The following is a 20,589-nucleotide window of genomic DNA, read 5'->3' as shown; positions in this document are numbered from 1 at the left end:
AAAAGCATTAATATAAATAAAGCAAAGCAATCTTAAGTCTGAAATACCTCAAATAATATTAATTAAGAAAATCATAACATGAATATAGCATAAGCCAAATAGGCAACATAACTAATATAAGCATTAAAGTATCTAAAAGTAAGAGATAAATATAAAGTAAAAGAACATTGAACCTGGGATTGAGAGTCACTCCTAAAACTAAGAGAAGTCCTAAATCCTAATCCTAAGAGAGAGGAGAGAACCTCTCTCTCTAAAAACTACATATACTCCTAAAATTGTGAATGTGAAAGCCTGTTTTATGAATGGATGTATTCTCTCTACTTTATAGCCTCTAATCTGTATTTTTTGGGCCAAGAACTGGGTCAGAAACAGCCCAGAATTCGCTGGTTGCGAATTCAAACACGCTGAATTTTCGTCACTGCGATGCGTCCGCATGGAGCACGCGGTCGCGTCACCTAGCATCAGGGCAACTATGACATATTATATATTAAATCGAACCCCGGACGTTAGCTTTCCAACGCAACTAAAACCGCATCATTTGGACCTCTGTAGCTAAAGTTATAGCCATTTGAGTGCGAAGAGGTCAGGCTGGACAACTTAGCAATTTCTCCAACTTCTTGTATTCCTTCCACTTTTGCATGCTTCCTTTCCATCCTCTGAGCCATTCCTGTCCTGTAATTTCTGAAATTACTTAACACACATATCAAGGCATCTAATGGTAATAAGAGAGGATTAATATTAGCAAATTAAGACCAAAGAAGCATGTTTTCAATCAAAGCACATAATTAGGAAGGCAAATGTAAAACCATGCAAATAGTATGAATAAGTGGGTAAAGAGTTGATAAAATCCACTCAATTGAGCACAAGATAAACCATAAAATAGTGGTTTATCAACCTCCCCACACTTAAACAATAGCATGTCCTCATGCTAAGCTTAAGAGAAGCTATAAAGATGAAGAGAAATGGTAGAATGTATGAAATGCAACCTATTTATATGAATGCAACTACATGCAAAATGTTTCTACCTACTTAGTTAAAAGTAAACAAATCTTTCAAGAGAAAATATGAACTGGATTTCACTAATTCAAATCATGAAAATGAAATACAAATAGACTTGCAAGAAGAAAATAGCTCATGAAAGAAGGGAACAAGGAATTGAGCATCGAACCCTCACTGGTAGTGTATACACTCTAATCACTCAAGTGTTTTTAGGTTCGATTCTCTCAATTCTCTACTAACCTTGCTTTCTAAGGCTTGCTCTTCATCTAACAATCAACATAAATTTAATGCACAGATACACATATCAAGAGGTTTTTAAGGGTTGTAATGAGGTTAGGGTCAAGGTAGGATTGTATTTGGCCAAGTGGACTAAAATCTGAATCCTTAATTAACTTAAACTTTCCACCTAACTTTAGACAATCCATGTAATCATAATACCACATCTAACTATCCATTAACCATGTTTTCCACATATTCATGCATCTTAACTTTAGTGCAACTCATATGCATTGCTTTCACCATTTACTTTGGGGCATTTTGTCCCCTTTTACTTATTTGCTCTTTTTCTCTTCTTTTTCTCTTTTTCTTTTTTTTATTATATATTTTTTTTCTTTTATTTTTTTTAATTTTTTTTCAATGCATATGATTAAATTATTGAATGCATGAACATGTCCTATTTCTTTCACATTTTTAAAAAATTCTAACATACTCAATTCTCAAACCAAATATTTTCAATCCCAATTTCCCACACTTAATTCATGAGCACTCTTACTAGTCTAAGCTAACCAAGGATTCACATTAGGGACATTATTATTTTCCGCTTAGAGTTAATGATATGCTAAAGTAAAGAATAAAAGGGGTAAAATAGGCTCAAATTGGTTTGCAAAGGATAATGAAAGGGTAAGGCCATATGGGTATGTAAGCTCAGTGAAACAAAGGCCTCAATCATATAAGTGCATGCATACATCAAACCATGGAAATATAGAATTAAACAAGATAAAGATCACAATTTTAGAGAGAAAAATACACACCAAAATAGAATATTGGTTGATAAAATGCAACCAATTTAAATAAGCTCAAAATCTCACTGGTTTTGTGTGTTCGAGCTCTAAACCATGTTCCAGTATAATATCTCTTCAAACAAGTGTAACATTAAATTTTATTCAAATTAGTGAAATGCTCTTAAAAGGTTTTTTTTGAAAAAAAAAAATATTACTTCAACCAAGTGGTAAAATATGCATAAAATCAAATAATCATGCAATCAAACATGCAAATGCAATAACTAACAAGGAAAATAAAACATTGGTGTTTGAGAAGAAAATACTAACCCATGGAGATCGGTATCGACCTCCCCACACTTAAAGATTGCACCGTCCTCGGTGTATGCTGAGATGTGCAGGTGGATGGGTTGTTCCAATTGATGCTTTTCTTCAAGGATTGTGCAGATGGACTTGTGTGTCTCCCCATGTAAACGTCTTCCGCTTCCCTTCCGGGTGGCCATCCTGAAAGAAAAAGGGAAGAAAGGTAACCCAGTAATAGAGATAAGAAAATAAATGAAGTATGGGTGGGTTAATGCCAAGTGAAAAAGGTCTCATTTACATGGAAGCTTCAACATGCAAGTGAGAAAACAATAGAAGCCATGGCATGCCAGTGGTACAAAATGTACAACAATGGGGAAGAGAGTGGGGAAGGAGAGATAATATAAATTCATGTCAATGCAAAAGTAATACAGGTATAAAAGGTTGGCATTGATATAAATAATATTACCTATCCAGAATAAAACAAGTCACTAAGTACCCAAAATAATTCAAGAGAAGATGCAACAGTTAAATAAGAAAATTTTAACTCCAAATGAAAAATAATGAATTTAGAAACGAAAACAAAAAATATGCACAAAATTAAGATGCAATGAATGAAATATGCAAATAAATTAAGTAAAATAAAATAAAAGATAAGAAGAATGAGAAGGGAAAGAAGGGAAGAAGAAGTAAGTAAGAAAGGAGGGAGGAAAAATTAGGATTGGGGGAGAAAAGATAAGATATTTGGCAAATTAGGATAAGCTGTGCGGCGCAAGCGACGCCGTCGCGTGGGGCACGCGGTCGCGCGGCTTGCGCTTAAACTGATTGACGCGGTCGCGTCGGTCACGCGGTCGCGTGACACAGTTTATGCTACTGGTGCGAGGGCTAGGGGTGGCAGCAATACCCGAACCCTCGGGTACCCGCCCCGCCCCTACCCGGTCGGGGCGGGTTTAAACCCGACCTGCAGCGGGGCGGGGCGGGGTCGGGTTTAGGGTGAACCCACCCCTACCCGCCCCGGAGTGCATAAATATATATATATATATATATATATATATATATATATATATATATATATATATATATATATATATATATATATATATATATATATATATATAATTTAAAAATTAGGGTTACTTGACTTCACTTCCTCGCCGCCGTCACTCATTTCATTTCCATTCTCAAATCTCAACCCTAGGCATTAGGCAAACTCTGAAGCTCACTTCGTCACTCACTCACTCTTCACTCCTTCAGGCTTGAGGCTTCAGGCCTTCAGCTCTTCTCCAACTCTCCAAGGCTGTCAAGGACCACATCCTCTGCTCAGCTGCGCCAGTAAGTCGCCGTCACAGCTCGTCCGATCGTTCGCCGTCGCTCACCAAGACACCAACCCTCCTCATTCATCTCGGTCGCTTCGCCGCTGTTGCTCACGGAGCTCACGTCGGCGTCGCTCCCACTTCTCGCCGTCACTGTCCTCGCCGACTCGCTCTCCAATCTGCGGTCTTTGGTCTGTGCTCACCTTGTCATCCCTTCTTCCTCCGTCGTCGTCTCTCTGGTGACTGGTAAGCACTAAGCACTTCTCGCTCAATACTTACCGCTGATGTGCATGTTCAGTTTTTTTTAATTTAATTTTTATGATTTATGTTTTATGTTAAAATAGTTAAGATAAAACTAAAATTAATTTTGATTTCAAAAAATTAATTTCTCGCTCTGGTGACTGGTAGATTCCTACATTGTGTAGCTCTTTTTCTTGTAAAATTCAGTCCATGGAAAATTTAGGGAAGAATATGTTTGTTGGCTCAATTTGTCAGACTTTGTTAGGCTAAAGCTTGTAAAATTAAAGTTATTTTGGCTTCTTTGATGATTGGTTATATGGAGAAGAAGAAGTGATTTATTCTGATTTTATTCTGATTTTGCAATTGTCATTGAGTAGTGAATGGACTCTTCAAGATTAGAGTGACTTGGTTTATGAAAGGGAATATAATCAAGATGTTATAATTATGAAGAGAATCAAAGACTGTTCTATTTTTTCTGTTAAGAACAAAGGCCAGAGCAATAAGTTTAGTGTTAATTATGTTATGAACTTTGTTTATCTGTTTTGGTATGTTGCAGTTTTTGGTTGAATAAATTTGGCTGAATTTTGCCTAAAACTTGTGTGATTTTTGTGCAATTTTACTACACTAATTAAACAGCAAAAGTGCAGAACTGATCAACAAATTTTGCTGATAATTCCATTCCATGCATCTTGTAAATTTCTTCCTATCCATGTGATAAAAAAAATTCAGTTATATCTATCTAAAGAAATAAAAGGGTATTGACATAATTCTTTCTTGGTCATTACGATTCACTTTCCTAATCTCTTAATTATAAAAGTTGAGTGATGAATTATCAAATCATATTCACGTAGTTTACTGCTACTGCTACTGTTACCAAATGAATTTTGAATTTAATAAAAGTAATCTCTAAATTATAAATCTAAATAAGCAAACTCATAATCCTCAAAAAATAAAAGATGTTAACAACTTCTAATTAACCTACTTGAATGGAGTTATTTTCCTCGTCGAGTTCCTTATTTCCTTGTCAAGTCTAGTAAGTTCTTCATGGAGTAATTGGACTTCAGTTCTAAGCTTTGTCACGGATCCTTCGAGCTCTTGGAATGCTTCCTAATAAAATTAACAGTTTTGTTTATAAATTGAAATTCAAGTTTTGGAGATATATATCAATCAAGATAATGCACATTTTTATATTGTATTATGTACCTGTTCATAATTTCTCTTCCTCTGAGCACATTTTCTGCTGGCCTCTCTTACATAGTACCAATTAATTTGCTAATTGTTACATCTTTTGATTTTCAGGTTTAAATCTTGATTTGCAAACTTTTAATGATGATGAAGATGTTGAAAGTGATCAAGAATAAGGGTTGAAGATTCCTTTATATCTAATATTGTAATTTCTTTATTATGGTGTTAAGTTTGTAGTGATCTAACACTTTTTTTTTTTAATTTCAAGTTATTTGAGCTAATGACATTGTATGAATTTCATGTTTGTATTTTAATTTATTTATGAATTTTAAGTTTTTTGTCTTAATTTAGATATGAATATGTTAAAATTAAAATATTTAATTTTTATAGGGGCGGGTAGGGGTGGGGCGGGTACCCGCGGGTTGTGACGGGGCGGGTAGTAACTGAGTTACGGGATGGCGGGGCGGGATCGGGTAGGGTAAAAACCCGCCCTTACCCGCCCCACTGCCACCCCTAGCGAGGGCAGCCTCGCGCTCGCACAACTCTATGTTCAAATTATTATTAGTGCCAAATTTTAAGTGACGCGATCGCATGGGGCATGCGATCGCGTGAGTGGGCTTTAAAGGAATATGACGCGGTCGCATGGGTCACGCGGCCGCGTGGGAAGGATTATGCGTTCAGCACCAATCCAGCACCACTCTCGCACAACTTTCGGGTGTGCACCACTTTGACGTCGAAATCTTGGTCACGCGGCCGCGTGGGGCACGCGGTCGCGTGGGAGGCCATTATTCCCATATGACGCGGTCGAATCAGCGATGCGGTTGCGTGGGACGATTTGTGCCATTGGCACGCCTCCAGCCACGCTCTCGCGTGACTTTCTGTTCGTTTTCTTTTCTTCCCATTGCACTGGTGACGCGGACGCGTCAGCGACGCTGCCGCGTCGCGTGCGTTTTTTTTTATATGCAATTATGTAGTATGCAATGCTAATGTAGATGCTATGAAAACTTCCAAGTTCAATGAAAATAAAATAAAATAAAAATAAATAACACGAAATAAAATTGAAAAAGAACGATCATACCATGGTGGGTTGTCTCCCACCTAGCACTTTTAGTTAAAGTCCTTAAGTTGGACATTTGGGGAGTCCTTTGTTATGGTGGCTTGTGCTTGAACTCATCCAAGAATCTCCACCAATGTTTGTATCTCCAGTAACCTCCGGGGTCCCAAACTAGGCATGTAAAGCACTTAAGAAGCTTCAAACAGATTCTTAGGCTCCCGGGGTGACAAATGTCAGAGCAGATTCCAGGATCCCAAATCTTGCTTTTACACCCATTTTTGTCGGGATCTGTATTTTTCCAGCCGGGTGATAAGTAATTTGAATTCTCACTGCAACTACCAAACAGCTTCCTAGACCCATTCAATTGAGCTTTACACCAACCTTTGCGTTTAAACTTTGAGCACACAACCATGTTGAATCTTATTTGACAATTCTTACCACTGGCCATCTTCCTCTTACTCTTAATGCTACAAAGAGTTCTAAGTTGACCATCCGTCTCCAGTAGCCCATATTCAAGTGGGATTAGAAAGCTAAGGGGTATGAATTTTACCCACTTGAATGTTGTGAAGGATGATGGCAACTTAGGGGGAGGGGTCTCCAATAACTTTGGCAAGGTGATTCCAAACTCCACTCCCTTGTGCTCTTTGACAACTTCCACCTCTTTGCAAGCTTCTTTAATTTCAACCTCTTCCTCTTGGTAGCTTTCTTCCAATTCAATCTCTTCTTTATTACTTACCAAGGGCATGGGAGGCTGTGCTTCTTCTTCTTTAATCTCCATCTCTTGATCGACCTCTTCTAAGTTCTTAATCATGATATGCCTTGGAGGTTGTACACCCTCCTCAACATCAATTTCAATCGCCTTGGAAGGAGGTTCTATAACCTGACTTTCCCATGGAGGTTCAGCATCTCCTAAGTCTGCAACCACTTCTTCTTCTTCAATAATTACAGCTTCCTCCACTTGTTCCAGTACAAAGTCATGCTCCGTACTATTCACTGGAGTTTCTAATATCTCCTTCATGCTACGTTCTTCATTAGATTGCCCACATGAAGCCATGGGAGCACTTTGAGTGTCCGAGCGTTGGGAACCTAATTGACTTATCGCTTGATTTAGTTGATATAGAGTAGCATGAAATCGATCCGCTGCTTCCTTGAGATGATCCCTTGATTCTTCCTTCACTAATTCTTCAACCACTCCTTCGACTCCAAGGGTTTTTACTACCTTCACCTTTAGGGCCTCCTCTAGCTCCTTATGAAGTATGGATTCGCGAAGATGATCCCTTCTCTCTTGTTCCATGTCAATAGCATCATTGAGATCATGTTGCTCTTGGATTGATGGATGTAGGTGCTCTTCCATGGATGGTGGTGATGGGATGGAGAGATCATTCTGTGGTTGACAAGGAAGTGCACTAGAGCTTGAGGGTTGATTGTTGAAGGTATTTGGTGGTCCGATTTGGGCGAAGAGAGCTTGTATAGTAGAGTTTAGATCGGCAAGTGCTTTCTCCATGGAGGTTTGGGGTGGATAGGATGGTTCATTTGGTTCATAGGGTGGTTGGTATGGTGGATGTGGGTTAGGGTCATATGGAGGTGTTTGGTGGTGAGGGGCTTGTGAGTATGGTGGTCCAGAGTTATTTTGAGGAGAGGGTTCATAGGCATATGGTGGTGGTTGTTGATAGTCCATTGGAGGTGGTTGTTGCCATGAGAGTTGATCAAATCCTTGTAGCTCCTCCCATCTTTGATTGTTCCAACCTTGATGTCTGTTCTCCTTGTAATCTCCTCTTCCTACAACATAATTGTAACCAGACTCATAGCCAAAGGGGTGAGAGTTCATAGTAGCAAATAAAAATTAAAAACGAAAATAAAAACAAATTTAAATTAAAAGATTATTTAAATTTTGAATTTGAAAATTAAATTTTGAAATTCGAAATTTTAAAATTTTGAATTTTAAATTTTTGAAATTTGAATTTTGAAATTTGAAATTTGAAATCTGAAAATTGAATTTTTGAATATTAAATTTTGAAATTTGATTTTTTTGGAATAAGATAAGATAAGATTTTTGAAATTTTAAATTTTGAAATTTAAAATTTGAATTTTAAATTTTTAAATTTGAATTTTGAAAATAGAAATTTGAAATTTGAAATTTGAGTTTTAAATTTTGAATTTTTGAATTTAATGAGGAAAGAGAAAAACAATAAAATGACACCAAACTTAAAATTTTTAGATAAGAATGAAGAAAACAACTAAGAACAACTTGAAGGTCAAAATGAACACGAAGACCAACCTGAAGATCAAGATGAACACCAAGAAAAACAATTTTGAAAGATTTTTAATAACTAAACAAAAACCAATAACCTCTTAATTTATGAAAAAGCAAAAATAAAAACAAAAAAATAAAAACAAATAAACAAGCAAAAATAAAATATTTACAATAACCAATAATAAGGCACACGTTTGCAATTCCCCGGCAACAGCGCCATTTTGATGAGAGAACTTTTACGTGGTCTAGAAATTTGCGGATAAATCCTCGTTGCAAGTATAGTTTCTAAACCTTCAAAAATCCTTTCATACAAACGTTTTGGTTGTCACAAGTAACAAACCTCTTTTAAAATTGATAACCGAAGTATTTAGACCTCGGGTCGTCTTCTCAAGGAACTGCAGGGAGGTATGTTCTTATTATTGGTTATGAGTTTGTAAATTGGGGTTTTGGAGTTTGGGCAATGGGTATAGGTATATTTAAATGACAAGTAAAATAAATTAATAATAATCTCTTGGCAAGGTATGAAGAACTGGAAGTCCTATCCTGGTTATCCTTATCAATTGTAATGAGAATTGGATTTTTCTCCCACTTTGTTAACCTCTAACTATGAAGGTAAGTTAAGTGGATGAATTAATTTTTATTCCTCAGATCCTAGTCTTTCCTTGGGAAAAGTTAGAGTTATTGGAACTTAAATTAATTCTTGAAGGATTCCAATTTTCAATCAACAATGAGTTTGATAACTCAAGAGTCACCAATTATTTAACCAAAGCCAAAAGAGAAAATATCTAAATTAAATTAAAAGCATTAATATAAATAAAGCAAAGCAATCTTAAGTCTGAAATACCTCAAATAATATTAATTAAGAAAATCATAACATGAATGTAGCATAAGCCAAATAGGCAACATAACTAATATAAGCATTAAAGTATCTGAAAGTAAGAGATAAATATAAAGTAAAAGAACATTGAACCTGGGATTGAGAGTCACTCCTAAAACTAAGAGAAGTCCTAAATCCTAATCCTAAGAGAGAGGAGAGAATCTCTCTCTAAAAACTACATCTACTCCTAAAATTGTGAATGTGAAAGCCTGTTTTATGAATGGATGCATTTCCTCTACTTTATAGCCTCTAATCTGTATTTTCTGGGCCGAGAACTGGGTCAAAAACAGCCCAGAATTCGCTGGTTGCGAATTCAAACACGCTAAATTTTCGTCACTGCGACGCGTCTGCATGGAGCACGCGGTCGCGTCGCCTAGCGTCAGGGCAACTATGACATATTATATCAAATCGAAGCCCCGGACGTTAGCTTCCAACGCAACTAGAACTCCGTCATTTGGACCTCTGTAGCTAAAGTTATAGCCGTTTGAGTACGAAGAGGTCAGGCTGGACAATTTAGTAATTTCTCCAACTTCTTGTATTCCTTCCACTTTTGCATGCTTCCTTTCCATCCTCTGAGCCATTCCTGTCCTGTAATTTTTGAAATCACTTAACACACATATCAAGGCATCTAATGGTAATAAGAGAGGATTAATATTAGCAAATTAAGACCAAAGAAGCATGTTTTCAATCAAATCACATAATTAGGAAGGCAAATGTAAAACCATGCAAATAGTATGAATAAGTGGGTAAAGAGTTGATAAAATTCACTCAATTGAGCACAAGATAAACCATAAAATAGTGGTTTATCACCCATCCTGTCCTTGAGCTGCCTTGTCTTGGCTAATATACCTTTTTCAATGATTTGTTGGTATACCTCAACAATGGGTGCAGTTAAAAAGGTGTAATTGGTGAACTCACCCACCTGGAGAAACAGTTTAAATGGTTTCCCGGATGTCCCTTCTCTTGACGCATCTTTTGGCCTTTTAACGTTGTCGGCCTGACGAGTTGGCTGGTTGGGTGGTTGCCGTTTGTTAGCGGCTACCACTTGGCTGACTTCTTCATCATTGATATATTCCCTTTCAACATTCTGGATATCCTGCATTGTCTAGACGGATTTAGTGGTGAGGTGTTTCCTAAAATCCTCATTCACCAGACCGTTGGTCAGGCATAGGTTTGCCACTGAGTCTGTCAGGCCGTCAATCTCCAAACATTCATCATAAAATCAGTCGAGGAATTTTCTCGTCGGTTCGCCAATTCGTTGGGTCACTCCCAGCAAATTAATCGGGTGCTTGGTTTTGGGGATCCGGGTGGTGAATTGTGCCAAGAACTTTCGTGTAATGTCCATGAAGGTCGTAATGGACCTTTGCAGAAGGGAGTTGAACCAATAAATTGCTGGTCCTACCAGGATTACGAGAAATGCACGACATCTAACGGCGTCGCCCACGCCCTCGAAGTTCATTTTGACCTCAAAGGTCGTTAAGTGCTCTTGTGGGTCATTGGTTCTGTCTTACCTCATGTCCGTTGGCTTGGCGAAATTCTCCGGCAGCCAGACCCTGAGGATGGATGGGTGGAAAGGAGTGTCCCCCATTATGATGGGATCTCCCTGTTTCTTCCCTCGATCTCTCCTTCACTCCCCATGGGCTTTCGACTTGCCGTGTGCGTAGGTGAGAGAGTGAGCATCGGTTTGATCATGCCTGTCGTCTCTCTTGGTGCTTTGTTGCCGATCTTCCGATCTCGGTGATGGAGATCGGGTTCGTGAAAGGCTTGGACGAGAGTTCTGGCTATGCTCGGGACGGTAGCGGTCCCTCGCCGCCAATTTTCTCTCCAAGTTCTGTACCCTGTGTCTGAGCTCTTGCATGATTCGAGAGTTATCGCCGCTGGTACCGCCTAACAGGTGCTTTTCTAAAGATCGGACGTGGGAGTCGTCTTGGTGAGATGGGAATCTTCGACATTTCTGAGAGGTCCTCGAACTCACTTTTCTTCGTGGGCGGCCCCCCGGACACCCAACGGATCCACCCTCAGCTCGTACCTCTTCGGTACGAGGGATAAGCTAGATGGTCGCGTCAGGTCCCCACAAACGGCGCCAATGTTCCGTTGTCGTCAGGATGAGAGGTCAGTCCAGTGTTGGGTCGAGAGCAACTACTAGAGAAAGGAAGGTATCTGGACCTGGGCACGAGCTGTTGAGAATAAATAGTATGGCCACAATTCAATCAATCATGTGTCAAATAATTTGTTATTGTTATTATATTAAAATATTAATATAATAAGGTCCTTGATTAAATTTAGAGATTTATTATTGTGATAGTGATCATAATATTGAGAGATAAATCTTTTATAATTTAATCTAAATTATTCTTGGTCATAAGATTATTAAAAAGGACATTAATAATCTGAAAAGATCAATATATATATATATAATGGCCTTCGTTAGATGAATATTAATAGATCTCATTTATTAAATTATATATATATATGGTGCATATAGAGATATGACCATTGAACTGACTCAATTTGAGAACTTTTAATGGTTATAATTACTGCATATTTATCAATAGGATATTCTCAAGATGAACATGGTGATAGAGTTTCTTTTGACGTGCGATTGTCATAGTAATTAACAATATATTTATTATACTTTGATTCCGGACACCTAATACCCTAGGGTGCTAATTGAATGGATATTGGGTATAATTTAAATACTTATAGAATTAATGATTAGTTAATAAGGAATCCGTCAACTCTCGGTAAAGAGTTTGAGATTTATGATTATAATGACTAAGATGAATAAAACATTGGCCAAGGGGATTGAATGAATGAAGAAATGAGTTTCTTAAGTCATTCACAGTTCATTATAATAATGGTAACAAGTTAGAGTTTGACAATTAAATCATACTCTAAGGGTTAATTAAGTGCTGAAAAGATGGAAGGAATTATACTTTGTTCTTATCAGGTTCTTAGTAAAAATATATATTACTTCATACTATCGGTCGTTGAGGAGTGTTGTTAGATGCCAACCTTGATTAATAAATTTAGTATGACTAGTTTACTACCCGCTTAGTATTGAACCTATGGGTCACACACTAACGAGTGTTCTAATAGAATTATTTAATTATTATTTTGATTTGATTAAATAAATAATTATATTAATTCAAATAAAATATTATTATATTCTTTGTTAGCACCAAGAATATTGAATATAATAATAATACGATAATTGAGAATATTAAATGAGATTTGAAAATAATTAGCTATTCTATTTCTAAATTTGAATTCTAAATTTGAATGAGATCCTAACTGATTCTATTTCAAATTGAGTTATGATATGATTCATAAATTTGAAAGATTCAAATTTAAAATCAGTAACAAGTCTCATATTATATATATGTATGCCAAGAGTAGAGGAAAGAGACGAGAATAAAACACAAGAGTTTTATTCCTTTTACCTCTACAAACATAAACGTATGTGAGCCTAATTTTTGGAGAAGAATTTATGGCATGCAAAGAGTTGCAAGAGGTTTCTCAATTTAGATTAGATGTCCATTGGTTAAGGAGTTGACAGCAAAAGTTGGTCTCGGTGTAGATACGCATAGCGCCTTCGTACTATCGAAGGAGAAAGTAATTTTTACTAGCGTACACAAGTATTTAGATCTGAGCTATACATATATTATTGGAATAAAGTTTAAGCATAAAATAGATCTTTAGGATTACTTTCTTTTTTCTGCTGCGTGTTATGAACACATAGTAATCCTTCACGAGCTTTACAAGACTAGGTGCTGCTATGGTCGGCGAGTGAGGCCACCTGCAAGAACACTCCGATGCTAAAGTGTCCGTACGATGAAACGGTTAATTAGGGTAAAGATGACGTACTTTGGGGGAGGGGTAGGTCCCTCCCCATTTATACCTTGTACTCGGGTGGGTCCTCTAATTTGGACCTGTCTGCCTAGAAGCTTCTGTCAGCTGTCTAGGAGGACTAGGACTTCTTCAGAAAGTACAGTAATGCGTAGGTCATTTTTTGCGCGCATGGGTCGATGACTCGTCGGGTCAGTAGCCTACAACATGGGTCACCGACCTTTATTCGGCTGGGCCGAAACAGAAATTATAACTAATTTTCATACGTGATTTTTTAAAAATAAAAAATAATTTAGCTCAGTTGAAGGTTAGGTTTTATGTAATCTAAATTAATATTTTTGTCTATAATATTTCAATTTTTTTATGTGATTTCTAAAAAATAGATAATGACTTCACTCACTTAAAGGTTCTAAAAATAGATAATGACTTGGTTCAGTTAAAATTTAAGTTATATGTAGTCCAAACTAATATTGTTATTATAATATTCCAATTTTTCATATGTAATTTTCAAAAAGTAGATAATGACTTAGCTTAGTTGAAAGTTCCAAAAAACAGATAATGAGTTAGCTCATTTGAAGGTAAGGTAATCTAAATTAGTATTTTTGTCGAATGAAGGTAAGGTTGTATGTAATGTAAATTAGTATTTTTGTCGAATAAATTATTAAAATAGTATCTGAAAGTTTATATAGATATGAAAAAAAAAATTCCAAAAGATGTTAACAACAAATAAGCTTTTGAAAGATTTAAAACTGACAAAAATAACTAGATATTTTATATATATATATTCTAAAAAATGATTTTAGAGATTAAATTTTGATACAAATTTTTACAATCATTATTTAAAAAAAAAGATCTTTTTATCTTTAAAATTTAGTAATTTTTTGTCAAGTGAATTTTTTAAAATTTTGTATTATGAATGACCATATTTTTTAAAAAAATAAAAAGAAAAATCTAGAAATTAAGTTTTGATCCGAATTTTTCTGTGCACATTCTAGATGTTTATTCAAATGTTGCCATGAAACTTTAGATTAAATAAATAAGTCGTTTGCTAATATATGAAAGTTTTTTTTGTTACTTACAAAAAATATAATATTTATTGATTCTCTTTATCGTATTTTCAAATTATTTAATGGTTATTTTGTCGATAACTTCTTTTAGAGATTTTTTTATCGGCAGACGAATCTTTTGAATACCAAATTAGTATTTAACCCTATTTTTGTCCATAATATTTCAATTTTCATATGATTTTCAAAAAATAGATAATGACTTAGCTCAGTTGAAGGTTCCAAAAACCAGACAATGACTTGGCTCAGTTGAAGATTAGGTTATATATATGTAATCCAAACTAGTATGTTTGTTCGTAATATTCTAATTTTCATGTGTGATTTTTAAAAAACAGACAATGACTTAACTCAATTGAAGGTTAGATTATATGTAATCCAAATTAGTATTTTGTCCATAATATTTCAATTTTTATATGTAATTTCTAAAAAACAGACAATGGCTTAACTCAGTTGAAGGTTCTAAAAAATAGATAATGACTTAGTTCAATTAAACTAGTATTTTTGTAGGTCAATAAAAAAAATCAAGTAATAAACTATTTAGTTATCATTTTTAAAAAAAAATAATTTGTTTAATTATTTAATTTTTTAATATTATATTAATAATTAATTGAACACTATTATAAATTTATTTAAATTATATTATTTTATTTATTTTTATTTTTTAAAATACGTCTAGATGTGTAAATACATGAAAAAAAAAGAAGAATATGCAGTAACTGAAAGAAGAAAGTATATATATACATAGTGTGACAATATAAGCAACAACATACATATTTTGAAGAGACATTTTGAGCAAAAAAGATTTTTAATTAATTGTATTGTAACATGTGATGTGATATATTTTAGTTGTCAAATGAATTCTAAATAACAACAACAATAATAATAATAATAGTAATAGTAATAGAGTGAGAATGATAGAGATAGAAAAAAAAAAGAATTTTTTTTATTTAAATTAAATAAATATAAAAAATTTACAAAAATACATAAAATATAGTATAATTACGTAAATATTTTTTTATATAGATATGCATGATAAAAAATATTTTAAGAATAAAAATTTGTATATCAAATTATTTTTCAAATTTACTATATATAGTATATGATAGATAGATAATAATTAATGGCAAGAACAGCATGACTCAAACTGTGGCTTTGTTTTATTTCCAAAATAGCAATCAACATCCATACAAGTGGTAGTATCATATTTGCCCTAGTAGGACAAACAGACACGCAGGTTTAGGAAACTTCCAAAAGTAGATTCAACATTTAGTTTATCTCTACTTGTGGTCTTATGGATTCTTAGGTGGCACTTGCCAAAATCCCAGCAATGTGCTATTTTACTTGGGAATTATAACCAATTTTCATACGTCATTTTCTAAAAATAGAGAATGGCTTATTCGCGCAATGAAAGGACAGGTTATATGTAGTCTAAATTAATATTGTTTTCTGTAATATTTTAATTTTTATAAATAATTTCTAAAAAAAAAATCACTTATCTTAATTGAAGGTTCTAAAAAATAGATAATGATTTAGTTTCGTTAAAGATTAGGTTATATGTAATTTAAACTAATTGTTTTGTCTGTAATATTTCAATTCTCATATGAAATTTTTTAAAAAATAAATAATAATTTAACTCAGTGAAGGTTAGATCCTAAAAAATAGATAATAATTTAATTCAGTTAAAGGTGAGATTATATATAATCTAAATTAGTATTTTTGTCTATAATATTCCTATTTTTATATGTAATTTTCAAATAATAGATAATAATTTAGTTCGGTTGAAGGTTTCAAAAATTAGATAATGACTTAGCTCTATTATTTGTCCGTAATATTTTAATTTTCATATGTGATTTCCAAAAAATAAATAATGGCTTAGTTCAGTTGAATGTTACGCTTACGCATGTAATCTAAACTAGTATTTTTGTTTGTAATATTTCAATTTTAATATGTAATTTTCAAACTCCGGATAATAGGTTAGGCCAGTTGAAGATTCCAAAAACCAGATAATGGTTTAGTTCAGTTGAAGGTTAGATTATATGTAGTCTAAACTAGTATTTTCGTCTATAATATTTTAATATAACTGATTGGAGGAGAGCATATCGAATTGTCGCACTTGAAATTTGCAGATGATACGATATTATTTTGTCTTCCGGTGACAGAGACAATAGTGAATTATAGGACACTGTTGCGATGTTTAGAGTTGATGTCGGAGTTGAGCATTAATTTTGATAAGTCAAGTCTGATATCGGTGAATTGTGAGCAGAAATGGATAGATCATGCCGGTAGTTTGCTGGGGTGCAAGCAAGTAGTTCTACCCATTAGGTATCTCGGGATTTTCTTGGGTGCGAATCCTCGTATGCTGAAGACTTGGAAACCGATAATTGATAAGGTGGAAGAGAAACTCAGCCTATGAAAAGCAAAGGTTCTAACCAAAGCGGGCAAACTTGTTCTTATCAAATCAGTGCTGAATAGCCTGCCTATCTACTACCTCAGTCAGTACAAGATGCCAAAGGCGGTTGCGGATAAGCTGATCGCATTGCAAAGGCGATTTATGTGGTATAAGGGGGATGGTAATGATGGTATTCCGTTAGTTAAGTGGGAGTTGGTTCAGGCACCGAAAAAGGTTGGGGGTTTGGGGGTTGGGGATGCGGTGCTGCGAAACACAGCGTTCTTATTTAAGTGGTGGTGGCGATTTTCTAAAGAGGAGTGCTCCTCGTGGAAGAAGATTGTATGCTCGTGCAACAACCTGAATCCTGATGTAATGCTAGTAAATCAACAGTTACCGGTTAAAGGAGGGCCCTGGAAAGACATATGTCATTTAAATATAAAAGAGCAAAGGATAAAAGAGAAAATGCTTACTGGCCTGGCGATGGAGGTAGGGAATGGGAGGAGTACCCTATTTTGGGAAGATAACCGGTTGCAAGGTGGGCCCTTGAAGGTGACTTTTCCAAGACTATTCTCTATTTCGAATCGGCAAGGATCGATGATAGGGGATTGTGGATTTTGGGATGGGTTTGAGTGGATATGGAATTTCCAGTGGCAAAGAGAGTTGTTCCAATGGGAGCTGGAATTTGTCCACCAACTTTATGAGCGACTAAGGCCGGTGAAGTTGTTAGATGGTAAAAATGATAATATGGTTTGGAAGTTTGATAGTAAAGGGGTATTTTCTACCAAGTCTGTTGTGCAGGTCCTACAATCAGAGACTCTGTCGGATGAGATAACGAGCTACAGTTTCACAAGTTCAGTTTGGAGAGGAGTGGTACCGCCGAGAATTGAGCTTTTTGGGTGGTTTGTGCTTATTGGTAGAGTGAATACTAAGGAGATGTTGAGTAGACTAGGCGTTATTAGGCCCAGTGATAATCTCTGTGTACTATGTAAGAAGGAGATAGAGTCGGTAGAGCATTTATTTCTCCTATGTGAACTAACATGACAGGTGTGGTGTAGTTGGTTGAGGTCTTTTAGGGAGATTTGGTCTATTCCTGGAACCATAAGGGAACTGTTTGAGCGGTGGACCGGTAGGCATAAGTGGAAACAAGATCAGAAGAAATGGTTGTCGGGGTTCTTTGCAGTTATTTGAAACATTTGGGTGGAACGCAATGCTAGGATTTTCGATAATCAGGAAACAGGTGTGGAGTTCGTAATAAGGAAAACGATTCTGAGCTACAACGAATGGATCGAGAGTGATCCTTTTGGTGGTTGATGGCATTGTCGGAAGTTACAAGGATTTTTTGTATTTTTATGAAGTACTTGTTGTTTCTTTTGTTGTTCCACATTAGTGTGTTGAGATTATTTTGATTAAAAAAAAATATTCTAATATAACTAATATTTTTATTGGTAATATTTTAATTTTTATCTATGATTTTTAAAAAAATAGATAATGGCTTAACCAGTTGAAGGTTAAGTTATATGTAATCTAAACTAGTATTTTTGTTCTTAATATTCTAAGTTTCATATGTGATTTCCAAAAAAATAGATAATGACTTAATTCAATTAGACTACTATATTTGTAGATCAAGAAAAGAAAATCAACTAATAAAATATTTAGTTATATTTTTGTAAAGATTTTTGTTTAATTATTGATTTGTTTAATTTATTATTGTGTGAAATAGTTTAATATTTTAATAATAATTAATTGAATACTATAACAAATTTATTTAAATTATATTATATTATTTATTTTTATTTTTTCAAAGACGCCTTGTAAAAGAAAAGAAAAGAATAGAATATAATATACAGTAACAGAAGGAAAAAAGTATGTACATACTACGTAGTATAAAAATATAAGCAGCAGCGTACATATTTTGAAGAGGAATTTTGAGAAAAAAAAATTTGAAGGTAAAGATTTTATTTTAATCGTAATTAAAGAGTGATATATATTCATATTTTGGTTGTTAAATAATAACAATAACAATAATAATAATAATAGGGTAAAAAGAATCAATAGAAATAGAAAAGAAGAGGGGAAGGAAGAAAAAAGAGATAGGAGTACATTAATTTTAATAGAAAATATTTTATTTTAATTATAATGGTTAATGAAAAAATATTATCTGAGTATGTGATATATTTTAATGGTCAAATTAGTAATAACTGAATAAGAGATGAGGTGGATAAAAGAGAAAGAGAGATAGAGAAGTGAGAAGGAAGAAGGGAGAAGGAAAAATCTCCTTAATTTTTTAAAAAAATATTTTAATTTAATTACAATAAAAAAGCGACATATAATATATTTTAGTTGTAAAATTAGTAATAAATAATAGATATCTATATTGGCTATCATGCGCCTTATCTATACTTCAAATACTTGGGTTCCAAATATATTCAACTAAGTATGAAGATCAACAGAGACTAGTAGTTGCTAAAAAATGAATTAGTTTTGAATCAAGAGATCTCTTATCAGTGTTATTTGTATACTTATGAGTAGCTAACCTAAGGTTGTCTTGATTTTTAATTGGAACAATTGAGTTAGACATGATGTTTGAAATGGAGCTAAGTATACAGTGACATCAGCATGACATCATAATGGAACTCTTAATAGTTAATACTTAATACATCCTATAAATGGAACTAGAGGGATTTGTCTATCTACCTATAGAGTTACTCGGTCAATCTATATTCTACACTATAGTAATCTATTAATCTATTTCTATCTATCTATCTATCTTTAATATATAATAGGAGAGTAGTAGTGGGTTGGTTGCTCGACAAGTGGCACTTCATTTATTCGACAAGTGTTAAGCTTTATTGCATGACAAGTGGCAACCTAAATAGTACAGTAGAATCTTTAATATATAATTAATAGGAGAGTAGTAGTGGGTTGATTGCTCGACAAGTGGCACTTCATTTATTCGACAAGTGTTAAGCTTTATTGCATGACAAGTGGCAACCTAAATAGTACAGTAGAATCTTTAATATATAATTAATAGGAGAGTAGTAGTGGGTTGGTTGCTCGACAAGTGGCACTTCATTTATTCGACAAGTGTTAAGCTTTATTGCATGGCAAGTGGCAACCTAAATAGTACAGTAGAATCGTTGAAATAAAATGAAATGAACATGAATAAGAGAAATAAATTTTGAATAACTTTTGGTTCTTTCATTCTTTATGGCATGCCGTTCACACACTGGGTTGTCCACCAGTTTTTATCCGGTGAATGAGGCGGGAAATAAATTTGAATTGAGAAATCAAATTTTAAAAATTAATTTATTTCTCTCCCCTAATCCCTTTCTCCTTTACCCTGATGATCACTGAGTTCTCTACCTTTTTTTTTTCAATCTCTCTTCTCTTACACCAAGGTCTCCTCTCACATTCCCATTGAAGCAGAGAAGAAGAGAACATGACAGTGAAGAGGAAAAGCACGAGGAAGAAGAGGGAGGCGATGGCGGCCGTAGTGAGAGGTGGCAACCTTGCCACTGAATCAAATGAAAGAGAGTGAAAGCAAACAGATCGGTGACAGAGGAAGAGGAAGGAGGCGACGGCGGTGATAGAGGCCACCGCCGCTATTGGATACGTCGCCAGAGAAGAAATTCGTTGGACTGAGGGGAGAGAAAAAAATGGAAGAAGAAGAGTAGAGGCTCAGGTTCGTCATGGTCTACAAAATTTTTACATGATATATTAAATGCTAAAATGTACGAATAAAACTGATGTAAATAAAACTGTTGTATCTGCAGAACCCAAAACTTCACTTTTTTTGTTGTATACTTTTTTCTCATTTGGAGTTTATTACTGTTGTCTTTCCTGCAGTCGTGTATTATACTATGGGCTGATGTAAATTGATAAAATAGGACGGATTCTATAGTTTATAGAAAAGCCGAAGGGATCTGATATGACAAAATTGGTATGTTAATGGTATCTAAAGCCTCAAACTTCTAACATGTTGCCTTGGTAATGCTTGCTTTACAACTGCTGTAAGTTGACACCACTGTCCTAGGGTTATCTACGGAAGAAGCAAAGAAACATCCTTA

At 34.7% G+C, this 20,589-nt stretch overlaps 1 long non-coding RNA gene across 1 annotated transcript; it reads left to right on the top strand.

Annotated features, from left to right (window-relative positions):
- Positions 1–3,400: 3,400 nt before the first annotated feature.
- On the top strand, positions 3,401–5,381 carry LOC112737168 (uncharacterized). The gene is made up of 2 exons (XR_003168895.3): positions 3,401–3,856; positions 5,150–5,381. It is a non-coding gene; the product is annotated as an uncharacterized lncRNA (long non-coding RNA).
- The last annotated feature ends 15,208 nt before the right edge of the window (positions 5,382–20,589 follow it).

This window comes from Arachis hypogaea, chromosome 13, assembly GCF_003086295.3.
Source record: "Arachis hypogaea cultivar Tifrunner chromosome 13, arahy.Tifrunner.gnm2.J5K5, whole genome shotgun sequence".
Lineage (NCBI taxonomy): Eukaryota > Viridiplantae > Streptophyta > Magnoliopsida > Fabales > Fabaceae > Arachis > Arachis hypogaea.
The sequence above is the reverse complement of the archived record's forward strand: the minus strand, read 5'-3'. Positions and strand labels throughout refer to the sequence as shown.